The 24,951-nt window shown below is 36.6% G+C and overlaps 1 protein-coding gene and 1 long non-coding RNA gene across 2 annotated transcripts in view; both read right to left on the reverse strand.

Moving 5' to 3' along the window:
• LOC122487821 lies at positions 1 to 24,405 on the reverse strand. The gene is made up of 2 exons (XR_006298482.1): positions 8,744 to 24,405; positions 1 to 8,514 (listed from the first exon to the last, which is right to left on the reverse strand). It is a non-coding gene; the product is annotated as an uncharacterized LOC122487821 (long non-coding RNA).
• The window catches only part of SEMA3C (semaphorin 3C), a 178,791-nt gene that overhangs the window by 121,516 nt on the left and 32,324 nt on the right, over positions 1 to 24,951 (reverse strand). The window lies entirely within an intron of this gene.

The following is a 24,951-nucleotide window of genomic DNA, read 5'->3' on the forward strand; positions in this document are numbered from 1 at the left end:
TCACTGCATCCTTTCTATTGGATTTGATGCCACCTAACATTATATATTAAGTGTTTTTTCATCATCTGAATATTGAAATGATTTTTCTTTTCTTTTTTTTTAACGTGTATTTATTATTGAAAGACAGATAGAGTCAGAGAGTGAGCAGGGGAGGGGCAGAGGAAAAGGGAGACACAGAATCTGAAGCAGACTCCAGGCTCAGAGCTGTCAGCACAGAGCCTGATGCGGGGCTCGAACTCACAAACCACGAGATCATGACCTGAACTGAAGTCAGATGCTTAACCGACTGAGCCACCCAGATGCCCGTATTGAGATGATTTCTTAAATGTATTTTACTATCTTAATCATTTGTAGTATTTACATATGTTCTGGGGAAATATGAATCTTCTTAACATCACATTTCTAGAAATATTTTATTAATTAGCTTTGTGATCTTAAACAGGTCACATAAGCTCTCTGAAAACTGTGTGAAATTAAATGGTATCTGAAAGAGACAGAGACGTATTTAAAAGATATGTTTAAAAAAATTTTTTTAAAGGCCTCATTTCCACATAGGCTACATGTAAACTTAGACCCTGTAATACTTAATTAACCTGTCTGGCCATTTCATCCATGACACCTCTAAACATATCTTCCACTCTGGCCTATTGGTTTACTTAATATGCCACAAGCATATTCCAATCATTCTATCTCCCTGTCTTGGCTTTTGTTCTCTCTATTACTCAGAACATTCTTTCCCAAAGTTCATTTTTCTATCATTAAGAATGCATATCAAACATCCAGATTTTTCTGATCTCTCTCTTTTCAATATCCACAGTGCTTAGTTTACACCGTTTCTACTTTGCTTGATTTGTAAGGAGATAATTTCATACATTATAGTTCCCAACTATAAATGTATTAAGAGGAGGTACTATATTTTGCTTCCCTTTTATCCTTTGTAGTAGCTAATTTAGTGTTTTGCATATAGTACGTACTAAGTAAATAATCTTTTTAATAACATTTACCTAACAATTGGAATAACATAATTTACATTATTAAAACAGGTTAAAGATTCCAAAGTGCTTTCAGATATATTTCCTCAGTAATTTGCAAAAAACTCTGTGATGTAGATCATATATTCTATGATATAGTCATAGATTCAATCTGCATATGAGGAAATTCTCAGGCAAATTAAGTAATCTGTTAAGATTCTATAGCTAGATGGTGATACTCAGGCCCAAGATTAAAAGAAAGACTGTCTTCTGAGTTCCATGTTTTTCCTACGATATTATGATCAAAATTAAAACTAAAAGAAGTTTATTTGCACAATGAAAACCACACTCTAAGAAGCTTCTTGATTTAAAAAACATCTGGAATTAAATCTAACACAATTATTTTTATTCTGCATTTTTCACAGTTCTTCAAGAAGTAGTCATGTCACCTGATTAAAGCCTTGTGTATCACTGAATTCCATGATGATGTTTGTGCATAATTACAATCAACACTCATGCAAAGTGCCAGGGCAGCTGGAGAAGGGGTTTGTTTTACTGAAAATTGTCTGTGCATTCTGAAGAAATAAATATTAACTTGGTGTTGAAGAAGCTCATTGTTAGAGCTTCTTACAACTCAGTAGTAATTTTAATTGATTGTAAATAATCACTCAAAATATGAAGCATTATAAAATATATGCAACATTCATTTGCATTTATAGACACTGCATTTCTAAGATAATATTGTAAGGTAGAAATATTAAACAAGAACATAAACTTTGCACAGAATTAAGTTCTTACGCCTACATAGCTTAAAAGCTGACACATTAGCCAACTAGATATGCTTAGAGAGAATGCAGAGAGCAATGCAAGGCTCAAATTGTGGAACAATGAAGCTTGTGAACCAACAAACTAGAGCAAGTTTTAGATAAGCAGAAAAAAGTGAGAGAGAATTCCAGGGAAGAGGTCCTGTCGGAATGCCTATTGGAGGAATGCCTATTTGGAAAGCATTTACTTGTTAATACCTGAAATAAACAACAAATTACCAATTTAACATATCATTATAGGAATTCGTAATAATATCTTCTGATTAGTGGTTGTGGGACAATGTTTTGAAATAATTAAAATATATCTTTTCAAAGAAAGAGAAGATGTACAGAAGGAAATGTTTATATATTAGGACCCACCTCCTAATAAAAGTGGCAATATTTCAAAGTACCATAGTATGAAAATCACTAATAAAAACGATTTTGTGAAGGGGCGCCTGGGGGGCTCAGTCAGTCGAGCATCCAACTCTTGATTTCGGCCCAGGTCACGATGTCACAGTTCCTGAGATCGAGCCCTGCATCGGGCTCTGGGCTGACAGTGTGGAGCTCTCTCCATCTCTCTCTGCCCCTCTCCCACATGTGCTTTCTCTCTCTTTCAACAAAAATAAATGATAAACTTTTAAAAAAATTAAAAAATGATTTTGCGACTTTAACCCTGTTCTCACTTTTGTCTAACATTAGGTCAGTTGAACTCCCCATGTTTCCCTGTCTTGTCACAGGTACTTTTGTGAAATTTTGTGTATTCCTGGTACAGGTAGGGGTCATGTGGCAATACTGAAACTAGGGAGGGAAATGAGGGTGCAGAGCAACATTATAATGGGAGCATATTTATCATTTTTTTATATATCCATATATATAAACACACACATGCCAACCTTCTCCCTGTAGAAGACATCACAAGAAGCAAGTTCTCCATACCTTTAGAGACTAAGTACGTAAGGCAAATGAGTCGAGCAAGCCAGGAGATATTATGAACTTATGATCAATAGGAAGTGAGCCTTGGTCCCAGCGCTAAGGTAAATAGTAAGACATGATAAGAGCAGTAGAAATAGAAAAGTCCGTGCCCTGTCTAAAGGGGATTGCTATTTCATAGCTACTATAGTCTGTGAACTGCCAGATTTTCTAATTTTGCAAGAGAAACAGAAAATTTAGTTTTTATTATGAAATCTTGCAATTGAACAACATTGGCAACTAATCTATTTTCTTTAACACTGTGTATATAGGTCAAGCTATACATACCTGTGGGTCAATCTGGCCTGTAGGCAGCAATTTGAGACTTCTAAAATAGAAAGTGCTGTACTTTGGGGCACCTGGGTGGCTCAGTGGGTTGAGTATCTGACTCTTGATCCCAACTCAGGCCTTGATCTCACAGTTCGTGAGATGGAGTCCTGCATCAGGCTCTGTGCTGACAGCACGGATCCTGCTTGGGATCCTCTCTCTCCCTCCCTCTATGCCCCTCCCTCACTCATGCTCTGCCTCTCTCTCTCTCTCTCTCTCTCTCAAAATAAATAAATAAACTTAAAAAAAAGGGGGGGCTGTACTTTTCCAGTGAAGACTAACAAAACAAATGGCAGACTTGAGGCAACACCAGGAACAAAGCAAACACGCCTTCCCTTTGTAGCACCCTCCCTTATATTTTAAAGTAGGACACTGATTATTAATATAAGTATCCATTAGTCATGTATTTATAACCAGATGATGGCTATATACTTTCCTTTCTCTGGAGGCAAAGACTAATATTTGTGAAACTTACATGACAATGTCAAAATTTGTTATTTGGGTTAGAGGGAGGAGAGGTCATTGCAGTCTAGAGAAATTCCACAAGTAGCAAGGAGATTGCAGGCAACTTCAGCTGATGTCTGGGTGGTTGTATAGCCTGCTATTGTGGCCGTACCAGGTGTCATTAAAGCAACAGCAGCAAACAACCAACAACTTTCTGGAAAACAATTTACCAGTAAATTGGGAATTATCCATTTTAAATGCATAACAAGCTTGCTTTGTCAAAGCAAAGGCTACATTATAACACTAAAATACATGTTTAAAGTTAGGAAAGAGATTTAGTATTCCCCCAACCTGAGTTAATTATATATTTAAGAGCATAAATTGCCCTGCATAATTTCAGTGGAATAAATTATGAGTAACTACAATTCTAACTACAATTAGGGTAGTGGAGATTTTTCAAAAGGGTATTTTCTATATAAAATCCTGGTATTACAGCTCAGTACAATTTTTAGTAACTTAGATGAATGAACCAGAATGACCCCCTCCCCCTCTCAGGCACAGATTTGGCAATGCTGTGAGTAATCACATATGAATTTAATGTTCATAATTAACTATAATTAGCTAGCAAAATGTTAATGAAAGTATGTTTTTTAGCAGCAAAGAAAATCAGCATCTCATTATAAGACAAGCATAGATTGTTTGATGTATAAATCCAGTTGTTCATAGATTAGTTCTTAAATGTTAAAAACACAAATTTTCTGTGTAACTTTTGGCATTTACAGCCCCATAAAAAGTCACAGAAAAGAGGTTAGAGTGGGAGAGAGCCAAAGCATAAGAGACTCTTAAAAACTGAGAACACACTGAAGGTTGATGGGGGGTGGGAGGGAGGGTAGGGTAGGTGATGGGCATTGAAGAGGGCATCTTTTGGGATGAGCACTGGGTGTTGTATGGAAACCAATTTGACAATAAATTTCATATATTAAAAAAATAAATAAATTTTAAAAATAATTTTAAAAAAGTCACAGAGAAGAAGTAAAAATGTACAGTGGGTGATGTTTTTCTACACAGCTATTTCTCGTTCCCATTTCTACATTTTTCTCCTTGGTCTTTCCAGACCCCACACCAGAACCCTTCCACAGGTTGGATTTGTATTTATTGATGTTCTCTATACCAGGCACTGTGGCAGGAGCAAAGTGAATCAGAGGAGCCCTGAGCACCTCAAATATGTTTTTGATCAATATGTTTTCCTTCTGTTGGTATTTAAAAGCATAGAATTTATTGCTAGATGTATTATTTTCTTCCCCAAACCAGTATCTCCTTTTCCTTAAAACACTATACACTTAATAGCCTTTTTTTGGTTTCTGGGATTCAGATCTCTGTATCGTTCTTGACTCTTACTCCCCCATTCCTCAAATGAACAAGGGCCTTGTGTCCAGTGGGTTCTAATCCTGGGATCTTCACATTTTTAATTCCAACTTCAGGTTCCTTCCCTTCCTGGCTACTTTCTCTTTGCACCAATTCCTCCTTTACCTTGCCATCAAAGCTTATTTCCTTAACAGAACAGATGACAGATGATCAAAAACTCCCATCCTCAGAATTTCCAGCCTCCTCTCTTTCTTGTAAAGGCCCAGCCTATACCTGATACAGTTCTGTGTCCTCCATGCTGTTTCTCCCAGATTAACGTTACTACTACACCACCTCTTACTGTGTGCTAAGCACAGTACACTCTTCATTCTGGAAACAGCCTCAATCAGGGCCTTCTTTTCATGTCATGCTGTCATGCTGAATAGCATGACGACACCCTTCTAACGTGCCCAATGTCCATCCAAAAAGCTCCTTTCCCTCCCATGTCTTGTTTCATGCCACTAACCAAAACTGTCATCTTCCTCTCCATTATTCCATACCACCTTATTGATGGCTGCAGTAAAGCTCTCGAAGAGTTTATATTTTCTTTTTCCCATTAGACTGAAAACTGACTGAGACTGTGGATCTTATTCATTTTTAAAAGGCATTATGTATTCCTTTCACTCAGCACATGCATTTGTTAAATAGATTCTCTCCCTTTTAGTTGAACTAAAGCAAGACTTCTTTTCTCTTTTTATTTTTAGTAAGGAAATCAAAGCTTAGACATGTGAAATGACCTAATCGGTTTCGTGGCCATTTAGTTGTAAGGCTAGTCCTCCTGGACACTCAGCCTGCTATGCTGCCCACGATGCCATAACAATAAACACTAACACTGCCAGAGAATGTACTATGTGTCAGGGGCTGTTCTAATTCTTTTACACGTGTTATTTAATTTTCACAACAACTCTATAGAAGTCTCTATTTTACAAATGCATAAACTGAAGCAAAGAGATGTTCAACTTGTTGCATTAGATCATGCAGTGAATATAACATGGAGCCAGAATTAAATAACAGGGGTTTGGTACCAGAGCGCCAATCTTAATGTTCTCTATGGGATTTGTAGTTTAAAAGAGCACAGCAGAAAGAGACACTTTGGAGAATGTCTCTTTAATGGTAGAGTTTAGACACTTGTGCCCCTGGGTGGGAGAGAGAAAGACCTCCCCTGGAGCCCCTTAAACCACACCACAGACACCACACCTCCTTGCCTTATATTAACGGCCTGTCTTGGAGGAATATGTGTATTTTTCCCTGAGAGAGTTCAGACGTTAATACTGGCCACCTTTAATTTATGTTGCTCTATAAAAGTTAACATGAATTTCTGGCTGTAAATTTGTCAGACCTTACTAACGAACTAAATTGTGTTTTCTGTTCAGTGTTCCATTTAAATTGATGTGACCTCATTCGTTAGCACAAATATATTTATAGCTGTAAGAAATATACAAGGGTTTCAAAAACCCCTACCCCTCAAAAAGCTAAGGGGGGGGGGATTCAGTTGAAAAGATGGTAAAGATGTAACGTAACAGGAAGACAAATTTAAAAATGGTTTTATTTCATTTAACTTTCACTATAAAATCATTTTTCTAGTACCGAGCTTTTTTCCTGTTACTTCTATTTGGAAACTTTAATTTTTTTCTGCATTAGCTGCATGATCAGTTTCACAATGCTGCTTGTATGCAAAGCATCTAACAGAGCTGGCTCAAACCTAGCCTAAATATAACTCCCTTTCAGATGTCTTTGTTCATATATTAATTCACTTGTTCTCAAGTTTACTGAGTGTGTACAATCATCACGAACTATTCTAGGTGCTGAAGGATGTTAAAGTGGTGAATATAATAAAGTCCTTGCCCACATGGTGCTTATATTTCAGTAAAATAAACAAGTAAATAGGAGGTAATGTCAGTGTTTGATATATATCTTAAAAACAACTCTCAAAATTTTTGATCTCAAGACCCCTTTGCACACTTACAAATTATTATGTACCTCAAAGAACTTGTTTTGGCTTTGTGTTTATTGACATTTACCATAATAGAAGTGAAAATGGAGGAAAAGTTTAAATATTAATTAACATATTAATAACCATAAAAACACAAGTAATACGATTTTATGACAATAGCAATATTTTCAAAGCAAAAAATTAGAGAAGACTGGCATCGTTTACATTTTTTAAGATCTTTCTAATGTCTGGCTTAATGTAAGAAAGTTGAATTTTTATATCTTCTTCTGCATTCAATCTGCAATACCACCTGTCATGTAACTTCTAGAAAACTTCATTATACAGGCATGAAATAATAAGAATGAAAAAAAGAAAGCTACATCTCATTCTGTAATAAAACTAATTTTGACCTTATGGATCCTCCTGGTGGATGTTTGGGGCCTGCAGGGGTCCCCAGACCACACTTTGAGACCCACTGGTGTAAGGGAAGGAAACAAAGGGCAAGGAGTGGGGTAGTAATTTTAGATAGGGATCTGGAAATACCACTCTGAGGAAGTGAATGCTGAACTGAGGTCTGAAGAATGAGAAGGACCCAAAACAACAGTCTGCATAGAAAACAACACACACACACAGGACCCAGAGTGTGGAAGAGCTAAAAAAAATCTGAGAACCTGAGAGGAGGTCACTGTGGTGAGAATGTGGTGAGCAGGGGGAAAGAGTACCACGAACTGTGGTTCAGAGCAAGGCAGAGCCAGACTGACAGGGCAGAGGTCATAAACCAGCAGCTTGTGGATCTGGACATCTGTCTTACAGATGTAGTGGTTTTTTTTTGTTTTTGTTTTTGTTTTTTTACTATTGATATTGAGACAAATGTTTTCAAAAGGAATTTCACATAAAAATCTGGATTTCTGGGCTCTCTTAAATAGACCAGAACACAAGGCAATAGCAGGGCTACTTCCGCGTGGGGCATCTGGAGCTAAGTACCACTCCATTGCATTAGAGGGAGCCATAGTCCTGACCACTCCTTACTGCTTCCTCAAAGGTGAAGCCCTCTCTGCTTCAGCCAGGCCTGCACCACTTATTAAGGTCATCTTCTGCATGCCAGAGACATGTTGTATGTGTGAGACCTCTAAGAAGGGACTTTGTAACAACTGGCTTTTAATTCCAAGTGAGATGGGAAATCCTCGAATTATGGTATGTAACATACTCTCATTTATGTTTTTATTGCATTGTTTTTACATTTTAAAACGTTATTTATTTATTTTGAGAGACAGAGAGTCAGCACAAGCATGGGAGGGGCAGAGACAGAGAGAGAAAGGGAGAATCCCAAGCAGGCGCCATGCCGTCAGCACAGAGCCCAATGTGGGGCTCGATCTCACAAACTGGGAGATCATGACCTGAGCCAAAATCAAGAGTCAGATGCTTAAGTGACTAAGCCACCCAGGGGCCCCATCTCATTTATGTTTTTAAGATACAACCAGTTGTTCTGTGGAAAACAGACTGCAGGGGCAAAAGTAGAAGCTCCTGTTGAAATGCCCGTCTGCACCTCCTCCAGCCCTGAAGCGCAACACAACCTTTGTCTTTGCTCCTGCCTTTCCCAACAAGAATGTCCTTCCTCCCACTTGCACCTCACCTTGCCTTTTCTTCCTTCAAGATCCACCTCAAGGGGCGCCTGGGTGGCGCAGTCGGTTAAGCGTCCGACTTCAGCCAGGTCACGATCTCGCGGTCCGTGAGTTCGAGTCCCGCGTCGGGCTCTGTGCTGACAGCTCAGAGCCTGGAGCCTGTTTCAGATTCTGTGTCTCCCTCTCTCTGACCCTCCCCCGTTCATCTCTGTCTCTCTCTGTCTCAAAAATAAATAAACGTTAAAAAAAAAAAAAAAAAAGATCCACCTCAAAGCCACCTCCTCAGAGTGGAGATGTGGGTGGAGGGTATCCCCAGACCACAATCACCCCCTGAGGCTCCTAAGGTGCTCCTTGTTTATACTCTGAAATTATCATCCGTAGTTTTTGATCTTTTCACAATAAGAACATTCTTAGCAATTAGCCTGTAAAATCCCTTGAGGGCCTGAACTTATCTCTCTACTTCTCCTAATATCTGGAACCGACTGCTCCTACCAAGGCAACAACAACAAAAAAAATCACAACTAGCAGTGCTGTTTCCAGCATTTACAATTCCTGAGGTGCTTTCCTCATGCCGTCTAGGCTCCCAGTATCTCTTTTTCAGCGGCTGACTGATCTGGATAGGCAGGCCTTTGAGAAATGACCAGAATTGTATCTACATTATAAGCACCTGCTTTTACACTACAGGTACTCCCTTGTTCTGTGTATTATTTAAAAGGTTGTGGGCAAGTTATTTAACTTCTATTTTAGGTTTCCCATCTGTAAAATGAAGTTATAATATATAGCACCTCCCTCATGGGCTGTTATGAAGAATTAATGAGATAATACACACACCATGCTCAGTTCTTATCATTAGCAGCATGACTTTCAGATGCTTGTTCTCATATATAAGAGAAATGTCTGTGCTATTCATAATTCAGAAAAATAACTTTGTGACAGTTTTATAAAGTCCTCCCCACTAAATGGCATATAGAAGAATACTTTCTTTCATGATATTGTTTGTTACTAAAAAATATTTTCAGCACCCTCAGAATATATGTAATGCTTAATAATATATTATTATAATATACTTTACATCTTATGTTACATATATTACTTAATTGCTTAATATATGTTACTATATATTACTACATATATAATAATACATTATTTAAAAGATACCTTTCTGTGGAGAAATTTATGACTAGTCAATTTACATATTAATAATTTCTCTAATGATTTAATTTTTTTGTAACTTTGGAATTTCAAATTTTCTCATACTGAATCCAGTATCAAGCTCCACAATCTTTATAGGTGCTACCACACTACACAGGTGGGTTGAGTGTTATAAAGAAATATATAAGGCAGCATAGAAAAAGTGAGATGATTAAGAACAACGACTCTGGAACCAGATGGCTTGGCTTGGGCCCTGGATCTACCACCGGTTTTCTGTCATAACTAACCTCTTTGTGCCTCAATCATCCCATCCATAAATTGGGGCTAATAACAATATCTAAACTGAAGGGTTGTTTTAGATTAAATGAGTTTTGGTGGCAATTTACAATTTTTGTCTCAAAACATAAAAGCATTATTAAATTACTTTAGTAAACAACTGAAGTGTAAATGAGACTGCTTTTTCACTGTTAAAAAATATTTCTCAAAATTGTTTTGATCATTAAATAACTCCTTCTGCAATATAAAGGAAAGTCATTTGATAATTTTTAAGACAGGCCACACTGAAAGTCCTATAAATTTTTCAATTTCTTTGTCAATGTGATTTGTCACACACAAAATACTTCTTCTTAAGCAGCGTGAAAACACTTGTCAGTAAAATGAAAACGCTGCTGGTTTCCAAAAGCGCTCATTTCTTTGCTCTTTCCATCACTGCATTGCTCCCAGCAGTTCCTGGGGAATTGCTTTCAGGGTCACGCCAAACTAGGCCCAAGAGATTGCAATAATTACATCCCAGTGGTGTTGACATTCAGCTTTGTCCCACAAGCTGCTGAGGACGGGCAGGGCGCCATCTGTCACGTTAGATGGCCACTAGGCTAGCTATAAGTGATAAAGATTACTATTCTGACATGCTAGAGTTTGCTTCTGAGCCAACCTTGTAAAGTCTGAAGCAATTAGAGTCATTTTGGAAAAAGATCATAGCACGATTGTGAGTATATATTGAAAATACATAGTTACAAAATTTACATAGCACAATATCATAAGAAACACACATAGGTCACTCTTATTACACCACAAACTTTCTTTACAGCGGTTACCATATACTTTTAACAAGTGTCTTAATTTATTATGTGTTTCAAGATTTGATATTTGTTAGTCATACCCTACTGAATTCTTCAAATTTGGAATGTTCTGCCTCATTCTCCTCCAATTGTCAAGCTCTATATAGGCTGAAGTTCTTTAACTTCAACAGAACACTTTCCATCATACTGAAAGATTATTTTTTTTAAATCCTTGGAAAGATTAATCTAAAGTGTTATTTTAATTATCATATACTCCATCACCTAATCTTGTCTCAATGTTTTCATGCCATTTGATGATAATGGCCACTGATACTTCAAACAGTATTTTAACTGCATTTATCCTTAAATATACTTATTAGTTGACAGATGGAACTAAAGAAATTATATTCACTCTATGTTTTCCTCTGTTCTTAAAGTTAAATTCCATCTTCATGTAGTTTTAGCAAATATATAATTTAAATATATTTTTTCCTATCTAGTCGTTTGTTCTGTATGGATAAGAAAATTGATTGTAATGAAGTACTACATATTTTAAAAATTTTCCCCAAACTAACTCTTCTGCAAACTTTGAAATGTAACAGATAATTTATGATGTGTGAGATTAGATGTAGTGTAGTTGGAAGCAATCTGACTGAAAGAAGGCAAAATTCCTCTCAATAGAACCTATGTATTGAATTCCCACTCAGGTTAAAATTATTTCTTTCAACCTAAAGCACACTTTTGGGTAGAGTCTGTAATGACAAGTTTAAAATTTATAATCTTCATTCAAATTTAATAACTTTTTATGATTATAAGCCTCTTCCATTAATGTGAATTTTATTTTCACAATGGAAATTATTGTATTTCCTTCAAGTTCTATAGAATCAAAATGAATATAATTTCACAAAACTGGACATTGAAACACTGAGGTAATTTAGGAAGTCTTATGTTGTAAGCTGTAAAGGACAAGGTAATTGATTACATGAGAGGAGTGGAGGGAGTGAAAAAGGAGTAAAAAATGGTGCCCATCAGGGAAAATGTTCTGTATGACACAAACTATATATTTGTACTATATATTTGTTCAAACTCACAGAATTACAATATCAACAGTGAACCTTAACATAAACTGTATAGTTTGGGTGATTATGATGTGCCACTTGTAGGTTTGTCAATTGTACAAATTGATCACTCTAGTGGAGGATGTTGATAATGGAGAAGGCTATGCATGTGTCAGAGCAGAAGGTTTATGGGGAAATCTGTATCTTCCTCTCAAATTTGTTGTGAATCTAAAACTGCTCTAATAATAATAATAATAATAATAATAATAATAATGATAATGGCACTTGGGTTCCTAGCTTGGACACTGGGATATACAGGGTTGTCATTTACTAGGCGCAGAAGTAGGTATGGAAGGAAGAGAGAGGAATTTAGGGGAAGGAGTGGGTGTTCAGAATTAGACATGTTGAGTTTAAGGGCAACTATGGGATGCCGATGTTCACACGGGTGTCTGGTACACAGCTGTATGTAAGAGCACTGGCTTCAGGGGAGACCTCAACTGGAGATACATCTGGACAGGGTCGTAGCATGAAGATGCTGACAGGAAGCCTTGTGGGGGAATGAGATTGCCAAGACTGTGGACTGTGAACTTAGGGACACTGGTGTTTACAAAGTAGGTGCAATAGGAGGAATTTGAAATGATCAGAGAGAAATTACCATAGAGGTGGCAAATGACTTGAAAGAACATTGTCATTAAAAAAATATTTCCAAGAAGAAAAGTGGCCCAAAGTGTCAGATGGTATAAGGAGATCAGATCAGATACAAGGAGTGAAAAGGGGCCTCATGTAGCAGTAAAGAGACCGTGACCCTTCAGTGAGGTAATTGGGAAGAATTCCAACTGCAGAGACCCGAAGCCTAACAGGGAGGAGAGAGCATGCAATTAGCATGTACAGAAATGCGCCCAAAGAGCCTGGTACTGAACAAGAGAAGGCACATAGACAGACAGTGCTAAAAACCTGACGTAGAAAGGGATTTTTTTAATGATGAGAAACATCTGACCGTGAATTAATGGAAATGGTCATGTAAGCAGGACTTGTTGGAGATACAGGCCAAGGACAGTAAGTGATGGAAAAAAGTCCCTTCATAGACGAAGGGTAAAGAAATCCAGAGCACGGGGAATCAGAAAGAGGGACACTTGGTTCTTTTCAGTCCTCAGAGCAAGAAGCAGAGAGAGATGCAGATGCAGTAAGATTGCAGGCACTTAACTGTGCTCTCAAGATGGTGCACCAGGAAGCGGAGGCAAAGAAGCATGAATCCCAAACACAAATAACACTGTGAAAACACTTCTCAGGCCATGCATTAAGTTACGTGTGTAATTTTAGCTACTCCTTACCTTGGCTTATGCTATGGACTCTTCTCTTTGTATATACAGTTTTCTTTTTCTGTCTTTCTTTTTTCTATTTTGAGCTAAAGCCATAGGGCAAAATACCAACACGGAGTCAGAATCACAGGAGGCAAACCACGAAGAGCTTAGCTGGTATCTAAAATGACTTTGGACACATAGCCAAACCTAATTCAGGATGACTTTGAGCCAAAGGTCTGTAAGGCTTCTCTATCCAGTTTGCAGAACACCCAGCTCTTCTCTTTGTGGGGGGCTCATCACGGTACTGCCCTAATGAGATGTGCACAAACCGCCCCCCCCCCCTTCAAACCAGTACCTTTTTTTACTTTATCCTCTCCTACTCCCTCACTTTGCTTCAGCCGCACTGGTCTTCTTTCTGGAATCTGCCAGGAATGCTCCCTCACACCTTTGGGCCTTTGCTCTGGCTCCTTCCTCTGTCTGGAATGCTCTTCCCATAGATACCCGTTGATTATCCCTCATCTCAATCAAGTCTCTGCTTAGTCTCAGTCTCAAGAAGGTCTACACTGGTTGCCACTTTAATATTGCAGCATCACTTGCCCTAAGCCCTCTAGGGCGCCATTATCCTACTCCACGTCTCCGTTTCCATAATACTTATCATGGTCTAGGACACTGATCATTTATTTACTTTTCATGTTTAGTGTTTATTTATGTCTTCTTCCACAAGAATATAAGGTCCACTGTGGTAGAGGCATTTGTTCTTTTCAATGATATTCTGAGCACTTACAATAGTATTTGGCACATAATAAGAGCTAAATAATAAGTATTTGTTACATGAATAGCTGAATTTGAATGATGTTGTGATTTATCATGTTTAAAAATCATAATGGTTGCTTATCTTGGAAATACATGTTACATAATTTACAGAAATCTTTCCAAAGATCTGTATCCGTTTGTGTATCAGAGGGAGAAATACAATTGAAACGTTTGCTCTTACCCGTGCTCATAAACAATGCTCTTATCCAAAAGTAGATCATACTAGAGCACGAAATAAATCAGCATGTCCTTTAGCTAAGTCCCTTGCATTGTAAATATTCAATAACAGTCATTCTTATGGAATTATAACTTTGACGACAAACAGCTAAAATTAATTGCTAGGATGTACAATGGTGTTTCTGATAAAGAATGATCTTCTACCAAAAATTTCATACCTGAGTGTTATCCTTGTTGCCCCCCCCCCACACACTCAAGCATATCAATCCTTTTACCCAAGAAGTCAACAATAACATGATTAATCTTCCAAAGGAAACTTAAATATTGCTCTATCTATAGTTTCTTAGCTAATTTTGTAACGTTTTTATATTCAAAAAGAACCTCTAAGATATAATTTATGCTGTGCTTTACAATGAAGTCCTTTTTTTTTCCCCACCAGAAACATAGCAGCACCAGCTTCCAAGAAAATAGGTTGATACTTCCTCTAAGCACACTCTGAGTTTTACACAGTACTTATAAGAAATAATAGACAAGTTTTGGCATCATTGAAAGGGTTTTGCATATGCAATTGATTAGGAAACTGAATGCTACAATTGCTACATTCTCCCAGAGCTTATCTTTTGTAATATGGAAAAATCAAACCTCTTCTACATGTGGTGTTTATCTTAGTAATCGTGGAAACTATTATCTGCATTTACAATTGGCTTCACAGCAGCAGCAGCAGCAATGGGTTGAAATAAGGTTAGAGAATTAGATTCATACTGCTCCTTGTGCAGATAACCAATGACTGGGGCTGTAAACCTCTAATCAGCCAGGGCATTAACATGATGACAGTGTGAGGGGAAAATGTTAAGCCACAAAAAGTTTGTAGTGACAAAGAAAGCTTGCTGAAAAGCATAAAAGGCTGAGGAAGTTCATCTGTATATGGACACAAATATCATGTATTGGGGGAAAAATCATGAAATACAATACTCATGATTCTGTTGATTTAAACTAATAATAAATATTTTAGCATGTATTATATTTAAATAAAGCATAAATATATCAGTAAGAGGAAAAACAGTAGCATAAAGGAACATTTAGGCACACAAGAAGGTTAAGTGTCACGTATGCAGTATGAAATTTACCATGATCATACAAAAAAGAATCAGAGTAGACTCTAGTCATTAAAACTGATACTATAGATTACAACACCCAGTTCCCAAAATGCTATGATTCAATATTGTATGGACTAGACCACTAAAATGCTATCCACCCCAACTCAAATGATCTCAATTTACAAAATGAGATGTGTTAATCATGTCCATGAACACAGTCCCTATTTCCTGGGAGGTACTTTATTGGCCTGAAATTCAATACACCTTCCGGCATTCTTATTTTTGAGGCTGGACTGTTGCAAGACCTTTGAATCACTGTAGAGCATGGAGTGAAACCTCAAAAGACAATCTGGAATTTTTAGAAAACACATTTTTTTTCTATTTTACACTGTCAACTATGCCTCATTTCATTTGCCTATTTGCTACAATGCAATCATATAAAAAAGCCACATAATAGAACTCCTGACTCATAGTAGGCATTCACTGAACACTTGGTAACTTGTTAAGCACTAATGTCAATGAAACATTTCATCTCCAACAGGCACATTAGTGCCAGATTAGTACTGGCCTCCCCCTTGAGGAGCCACGATTACCTCATGTCTCACTTCAAACAATTTATTTTTCTTGTATGCATGGCTGAGTTCAAGAGTTCTTTCCTTGTTTGAATTGGATATATTATTTTTTCCTTTTTTTGGTATAAGCCCTATATTACAGTAAGGGCATCCAATAGAAGTCTCTGAGAGTTATCTGGAAAATCTTTACACACAAATGTTTAATTTGGACAGCTTCCACATAAAAAGGGATGTGCACGTATGAACATTTAAAAAAAAGGAAAGGTCCTGAAGAGGAGACTCCTATTAGAAAGTGACATTCACCTAAACTCAGGTATAAAGCAGAAGCAGCAGAAGGAATGGATTAAAATTACGAGGATTCCACGGCATCTCATTCCATGACACCAGACTCCCTGAGAAAACAAGTTCTCTTCCAACAGGTAGATTAGCTGAAATGACTTCTTTCCTGTTTTCCGATTATAATTCTCTACATTTTTCTCTCATATGTTTGTTAACATGCCACAACCCACACTACATGTAATGCTTTTCACATTTAGCAATCACCATAAAATGTAGAAAATTAAGAAATGTTAAATCTAACACAACAGCCTCCTTCCCAAACTTAAAGACAGGGGCTTAGAAAAGTTGATTCTGCCTAAGCACATCACAGCACAATTGGGATTTAGACTTGGTTCCAAATCTCAGAGGGTGGAAGCACACACCTCAGCATCATGGCCCCCTTGCTCCAAATCACTAGGAGCAGAATGGGGTACAGGCAGTTCTGTCTTTGGACTGCCTGATCGGGGATAGTTTCAAACTGAATCAGAGGCAACTCATTTGGGATATCAAGTAAAAGTAATCGTATAATTCCATAGCATAAACTTCTGGGGAAAAATTTTGGTCTTACTCCCATTACATGAGCTTCTGAGAACGGCTGCTCACTTCCACAACTGTTTTTGCACACTCAGACATAAGGCTCTCACCCTGTCCTTGGAGTGACATTTTGTCTTTTTGTCCTATGACTCAAACATGCTTCCTGGTGTTCCTCCTGCCCTGGACACAAAGGCTCACAGTTTGCCCTAAGACACGCTTCAGAAGCAGCTTTTCTGTGGTCCTTCATGGTATCAAAGCATACACTTAAATTAGGAGGAAAAGACCAAAGATGTCATTACAATGAACTCATACCATCGATTAACCATAATTTGCGAGGATCATCGCTTATCTTTCATTTTCACTTGGTAGTCATTATTTCCTACAAGAAATGTTTCTAGAGTCCACTCTGAGTGCGAGGCACTGCCGTAAAGGCAAGAGGCTATAACCTAGTCTGGGTTTAAAGTCAGCATCACGGCCACTTTGTGAGCAGAAATTTCATGTCGGTGAAAAACAACATTTGCTATGTTAAACTGCCCTCTTCAATTGAAGTAAGTGTATTTTTGCTTTATAGTCATAAAAAATTATAAACAAAAGAAATTTATCCCTAATTTTATATATGAATATATGTCAAAAAATGTCATATATCCAATAAACCCATTTCCCTTAAATGTTAAGAAAACATTTTGGATCTAAGGATCCATTTGAATTTCTACCATTTACAGGTAACAAAGTTGAGACTGGTCCACAATCAAAAGGTTATTAAGGAAAGAATCAAGATAGTTTTTTGACTCCACCACAGAAGACTTTTAATTATGTAATTAACCTCTTTCTAATTGCTACAAAACTTTTGAGGCCCATTAACTCACTTGTCAAACATGAGATAGGCTGTAAGAATATCTGTTCTTAAAAATGCCACTATTGGTCATGGGGCGCCTGGGTGGCTCAGTCAGTTGGAAGTCCGACTTCGGCTCAGGTCATGATCTCGTGGTCCGTGAGTTCGAGCCCCGTGTCGGGCTCTGTGCTGACAGCTCAGAGCCTGGAGCCTGTTTCAGATTCTGTGTCTCCCTCTCTCTGACCTCCCCTGTTCATGCTCTGTCTCTCTCTGTCTCAAAAATAAATAAACATTAAAAAAATTTAAAAAATGCCACTATGTTCCAATATGGCAAAGAAATGAATGAAACTTGTGTTTTACAGATTATACGGGCAATTCTATAGCGAAGAAGAGTAGCAAATACTTTCCAGCAGTCTAAATAGAAAGGCCAGGCAGAGAGAAACTTCAGACTCAGAGGGAAAGCTGATGTGAGAACATAAGCCATCCATGCTCCTACAAACTGTGGCATTGTCTTCCATGGAAGCTGGTGCAAGGCAACCAAGATGTAAGCTGTTGCCACATGTTCGGCAGAAATACTGAAGTGACTGTTTCTTTGTAGAAGAATTTCTTCATGTGTTTATTACTGCTTTGATGTACATCATAAATTTCTGCTTAAAGGTCACAAGATTGTGATGACACATCACAAACCAGGTTGTAATAATATGTTGACTGTTGAGGAAAACTGTGTAAAGACCTGAAGAATAATAAACATTAAGGCCAGTGTATGAATTTAAAAAACACATGCATTAGATGTCCTTTTAAAAAAAAGTATTCTAAGGAAATCTTTGGTTCTCAAAGGTATAAGTAAAATATTTTATTGTTGAGTTGAAGTCATTCTTTTTATGAAGTCATTGCAGTTGAAAACTTCCATAAGATTATAGTTTTGTGACAACACTTCTCTTTAGAACGAGACAAGGAAGATAATTCTAACATTTGTTTAATATTTTGCAACTTAGAATTTTCCCCTATATTTTATTCCTTAAGCAGAGTATTACCTAATGTCTGAAATGTAAATATAGTTGCTTTTTATGTTTTCAGACATTGGGAACATAGCTCTTCTCATTTTTCTCTCTAATCCCTAGGTCAATTGTGTAAGGAAACTTTTTACTTAAAAAAAAAAATCCGGGGGCACGTGGATGGCTCATTCGGTTGAGCGTTGGATTTTGGCTTAGGTCGTCATCTCCCGGTTGGTTTGTGAGTTTGAGCCTTGCATCGGGCTCACTGCTGTCAGCCTGTCAGCACAGAGCCCACTTCAGATCCCCTGTCCTTGTCTCTCTGCCCCACCCCCCCAGCTTGTGCTCTTCCAAAAATAAATATTAATTAAAAAAAAAGAGTCTTTACACTGGTGACTTCATCTAAAATTCCAATAAAGTAAAAAATGTAACAGCTCTTTGATAATGAGTTTTAAATACAAGAGTCAATTCGAAGTGATTGTTACACCCATGTATATTTGTTAAGTTCAAAAATCTCTCTCTTTTCAGTACTATATCCCAGCCAAGGCACCTATGAATTCTAGCCTCACTGCCCCCCAACAGCGCTCCAAATACCACATTTGTATATTTGCATGCCTTGCCGCCCTGGTGATTCTGCCTCTGCAGTCCTGTAATCTAACTGTCCTGTGACTGCCTAGTGAGCCATTAGTTTATACAAACCTGCTGTGCTAAGCATCTATTACAACAAACCTGCTGGTGACATATTGATTTTTTAGTTTCAGTTATCTCCCTTGAGACTTCAGAGCAGCTGTGTTTTTTCGTAAGATTGCACTGAGCCTACAGCATACTCACATTATCCATTCAAAGCAATTCAAATGGAGGGATAGTTGATCACTGGTGAATGCATCTCCTGTTGAAGATGCTCACGGTAAAGACCAATCAGCAAATTAATTATTTCCAGCTTTGCACACATCACGTCATTTCTTTTCACTCTCCTGAGTTTATTTTTAACCTCTGGTAAAGTGCTTCTCAGTTGGTATTTGTGCAATAAGTGTATGCTGTATATATGCAGTATGTATTCCTATGTCCATGTATTTATGAAAAAAGGCTTAGCTGAGCATGTATGTACATTCAGAAACTAAACTTCTTAAGGATCATTTGCTTTCACAAGGTCACCCATGGCAAGTGACTATTTGAAGTGGCTTGGCGATCAAGGATTCAAAATTCTAGGAGTAAAACATAATATCTTAAAATTTGTTAAGCTTTGTGCTAAAAAGTAGCCAGCATTTAGACTGGTTAGATAAACCAGCGTTTGTCCTTAGCGCTGAATAATATGGTTGAATTTATATAAACATTAAAAAATCTCACTAAGTCAATTATTTTCTTAAAAAAAGACCAATGAGAAAGGAATTAGGATATTTCTAGGCAACAAATATTGATCAATTTTTCTCTCATTCTAACACTGACTACTAAGATCTTTAAATGTGTGCATGTAGATGTAAAGTCACGAATAGGTTAATTAACCTGTGGCATATATTTATAGCCTCTCAGGGCTTAGCTTACACAAACTAGATAAATTATCTAGATACATACACACTAGATAAATTATCCCATGAAAAGATTTCTATTTTAATGTAATGATGTAATTTTAGAGATCAGATCCAAAGTTTAAGGCATGGGTCAAATAAATTTACATGTTCTCACATGGAATCCTTATTTAACATATTGATGAAATTTTAAATGAAACGAGTTACTAAATGTTTAAAAAGATTGAGCTTGCCAATTTATAGATAGCATCCAAAACAATTATTTCAATTTGGTTTGCCAGAAATAGGTTGAGAAAACAAACGTCAATAAATAGAAAAGAGTGACCCACTGAATGCCTCTCACTAAGATTTTTCTCTTCTGTAAAGGCTGAATTTAGAGTAAAGCAGAAAGATTAAATTGATGATTTACCTCCCCAAACCAACATAAAAGTGGATGATTCAAATTCCCAATTCAAAGCATTGGTAGCATGTCTAACAAATTATAGTATTAAGAAATACAGTAGCCTCAAGGCAAAAGTTAAAGGATATTACCTTCAATCTGCCAAACCAGTTTTGAGATGCTGGTTATAGGCTTTATGGTTCTTAGAGTTCATTATAACACAGACCTGTTCCAGGAATTGAAAGCACTGCCTACCTAAGAATAAAGAGTAAATGAGCCTGGATACCAACCTGCAGTTGTGTATCATGCAAGAGAATCTTAAAAGACTCCAAATTTATGTCTTTAAAGCAATATTCAAATAGTCAACATGATCGAGTATAGAGGCTTTCTATTAATTTTTTATGTTATCTTAGACATCCCAAAGAGTATAATTTTTATTTTAGTTTGACACCAGTAAATAGTCTATATAAACAATATAATAAATAGTCTATATAAAGAAAAAAGAATGGGAATATAGATTAATGTCTAAGTCTCTTTGCATGTTTTAAAGATTACAGATTTAAACAAAATAAAATGAAACATTTTAGAAAGATGTCCCCTGGCATTTTCTTCCCTTATACCACTTAAAGTCAGAGATATTCCTGAGATGGCCTCTAGGAAATTTAAAAAGAAATATTTTGTACTTGATATGAAATTATTGACATGAACACTAAGTTTACAGTACTAATGTAGTGAAGAGACATCTGAAAGGAAGGTGATACACACTGGACATCTATTTATATAGTAAATGACAAAGAATTCAAAAGATCTGTTATTCTTAAGTAACTAAATTTTTGTCTTTCCCACTACTTCTGTTTCATGTCGCAAAGGTGTAAAGATCTTTGAAATGGTTCTGATTATGCCTAGACATAGTAAACATTTTATATATCTATAACCACAATAATTACAGAAATACACTAAGTCCAATTAAGGAGATACAATATGCTGTATTTTGTCTCATAGTTTAATGCTACAATGTCTTTGATTTGATTGTATATTTGAAATATGTCTTGAATTGTATATCACAAAAATAAATGTCTATTTTTCTATTTGATCTCAAAATAATCCCGTTGAGAAAGAAAAGTTATTATTATTTTCATTTAGATAAGAGAAAAGAAAAGATTGTGAAGTTTAAAGGAATAGGAAGTAAAATTAAAACTAGAATCTAGGCCTCAGTATTCCTAATCTTGTACACTTTGTGTTACATATAATCACACACATACAATCTCCTTTTTATATTATGGATAAATCTGCAAGTAATTACTTATCATGTATAATTACCTTTTAATATAGAAAGTGTCATTTTCTTCTTTCTTATATTATCACCCATCCCTGTGACTGACTTAAAATACCTGTCATATAATTTCTAAATTATAATTCAGTTTAACCTTTAAAATATATTCTTCTCAAAGGGATATGTTTATAAATTTAGTGTGCATTATTAGTAAAATGTATATTATATTTATTTATTTTTAAAATGTATATTATTTACATAAAAATAACAACACAATAGTATACTTTTCCAAATACAGTACAATATTGCAAAAGTAGTTATTCTAAGCATAAATGTGATGATAGAAACGATGAGACATTGTACATTATAAAAAGAAAAAAGGATTCATTTGTGTAGCACCCTCCTAAATAGTATCCAATAATAAAATATTTTTGTATCTATGACAATTTTTAATACCACAGTCACAATTAACTAATTTAGTCAAGACAACCATGGGTTTGGGAGAGGGAAAATAATCATTCAAATTTTATCTTTGCACCTTTAAGCAAATTTAGCAACCATATTATTCAGTTTTTAGATGTTTGATCTTCTCAAATGCAGTCTATTGTTCTCATAATTGGAAAAACTAATTAAAATGTGTAGAAGTGAATCAGATTAGATGTGTGTTAAGAGAAACCATTTGTTTTCAGAAATCTAACATATTGAAGGCATTGACATTGTGGCTAAAAAGTCTGTTGTCTTTGACAGTCTGGGCACTTGTCCAATTTAATCTAGCACATTTTCAATATGTAAATCGTTAACATTTATTGCTGTCACTTTCGGATAAAATTTTACCATGGCTCAATCAAGGGAAAGAAAAAAGAAAGCTTATTTTTAGTTTTGATCTCCTCAGTGGCTGATACGGGCAAATGTTTCCTGAAGGAAGCTGAGGGTCTTCCAAGGTTCCAAAGGTACTCTTTACTTGCCACACCCTTTTCAACATCGACCATAAAACTCAATGAAAAGATTAATGACAAGGTTAAAAGTGTACAAAGAAATATGAAAGTAAGTTCAGAAAACTTATAATCTTGAAAGGGTACTTGGTAAAATAAACTTTAGAAACCACTTCTAAATAACCTAAAGGCTCAAAAATGGTCAAAGTTGCTTTTCACTTGAGGTTTGGCTGAGTTTTTTTATTATATATACTTGCTACTTTTTAAATCTGTTGGTCTGAAGGCTGAAACACATATGTTCAGTGGTGACTGAACTTTCCCCAACTAGCTTGGCACATAATGAACTAACTACACAGTTCATGGAGTTCCAAAAATAACCAAAGAAGAACCAAGAGCTCAGTAGTATCTCTACAGAGAAAATGTAGATTCTAGCTAAGTTTTGTTTGTTTTGTTTTGTTTTTTAAATACTGTCCTGGATCATGTGATCTTACTAGCATATTATCACTTTCTCTGAAACCCCAAAAAACAGCCAAATATCCTGTGTATGTATCAAATAAATGCACTATCTAGGTACAATGCTATCATTTTATGACCTTTCCAGTATTGTATGTTAGTGTATTTCTTTTTTTTTTTTTAATGTTTATTTTTATTTTTGTGAGAAAGTCAGAGAAAGAGGGAGAGACAGAATCTGAAGCAGGCTCCAGGCTCTAAGCTGTCAGCACAGAGTCAGATGTGGGGCTCAAACTCATGAACCATGAGATCATAACCTGAGCTGACGTTGGACACTAACCGGTTGAGCCACCCAGGTGCCCCTTTTAGTGTATTTCTTTATGAAGCATATGCACATGTAGTCTGTATGTTACCTAATGCCTCCCTAAGCTAACAAAATTTAGTGAATCTTGCTTCAAACCCAAATTTCTTGGCCTACTACAATCAAAAGTCTTGTACTTCTGTTTTACTTCTTGGTTCAGAGCAGTCTACATATACTTCTAACCCATGTGAGATAGTGTTTGGATATTCCACTTTCCTGCTGATTTCCACAGAAATTTCAGACACACTCAGCATTTTGTGATGCTTAGCAAATTTACAGATGGCCCATGAGTGAGACAGGAGTATCTCATCAGTCATTAAAGCTCTTTTGTCATCTTTCCTCTACACTCCTTCCTGAGCCCAAACTCCTGATATGTGTCCCTCCTCACCATGCACAATGTACCGGAGTGAGTCCAATGTCCCTCCATCCCTATCCTCCCTCCCCATGATACTTCTACTGTGTGTACTAGAAATAGCCAGAAGGCCAGTTTATCAGCTCCAACCCCGCTTTAAATTCTGACAAATGGACTTTATCCATGGCATTACATACACACAAAAAAATTCTTCAAATAATTTGGGTTCCATCTAGAGGAATGAGAATGAGGAAAGAGAACTTAAAAGCAATGGAAAGCAAAGAGACATAACTATGTTTCTTTTTCATACTCTTTTTTCTGGTTTTAATGGTAAAATACATTGATGATGAATTGATTAATTTTTTTTCCTAAGGGGAAATATCTAATTTTTTTTAAAGAACAAACAAAAATATGCAAATTATTTTTTTGAGTCCTGGGGAAAAATATTCTACCTTTTCTGCTGACTATAATAGTCAAAACCAAACTAGAAAGTACAAAGGTACTGGGACTAGAAATTTCACCTGCTTAACTGAAATATATTGTTCAGACAACTGAACTATTATACTTTGCCTAAATCATGATTATTTTCCCCACACTAACTAGAAAATTGTATTACTATGGCATTTACTCTTGGATGGAAAAAGCATTTGGAATGGTGGAATTCAGGGGCTCCTGGGTGGCTCAGTTGGTTAAGCGGCCATCTTCAGAGCAGGTCATGAGCTCACAGTTCGTGAGTCCAGGCCCAGCATCCGGCTCTGGGCTGACAGCTCATAGCCTCAAGCCTGCTTTGGATTCTCTGTCTCCCTCTCTCTCTCTTTGTCCCTCTGCCACTCACGTTCTCTCTCTCTCTCTGTTTCTTAAAATATAAATAAATAAGACATTAAAAAAAAACTATTTGAAATGGTGGAATTCAAATAAGAATAATTATGTATTTTTTTCCCTCTGATTCTTCTAAAAGTGCCTACCATGTGTTTAAGATAATAACTGCAAAAGTTTGAAATAGTAAATGTCTTCTTAAAAAAGATATATTCCGGGGCACCTGAGTGGCTCAGTTGGTTAAGCGTCCGACTTTCGCTCAGGTCATGATCTTACAAGTTCGAGCCCCACATCGGGCTCTGTGCTGACAGCTTAGAGCCTGGAGCCTGCTTTGGATTCTGTGTCTTCCTCTCTCTGACCCACCCCCAGTCACACTCTGCCTCTCTCTTTCAAAAATAAATTAACATTAAAAAATTTTAAATACACACACACACACACACACACACATATATATAGATATATATATATATATTCCTCCATTT

The sequence above is a fragment of the Prionailurus bengalensis genome, chromosome A2, assembly GCF_016509475.1.
Source record: "Prionailurus bengalensis isolate Pbe53 chromosome A2, Fcat_Pben_1.1_paternal_pri, whole genome shotgun sequence".
Classification (NCBI taxonomy): domain Eukaryota; kingdom Metazoa; phylum Chordata; class Mammalia; order Carnivora; family Felidae; genus Prionailurus; species Prionailurus bengalensis.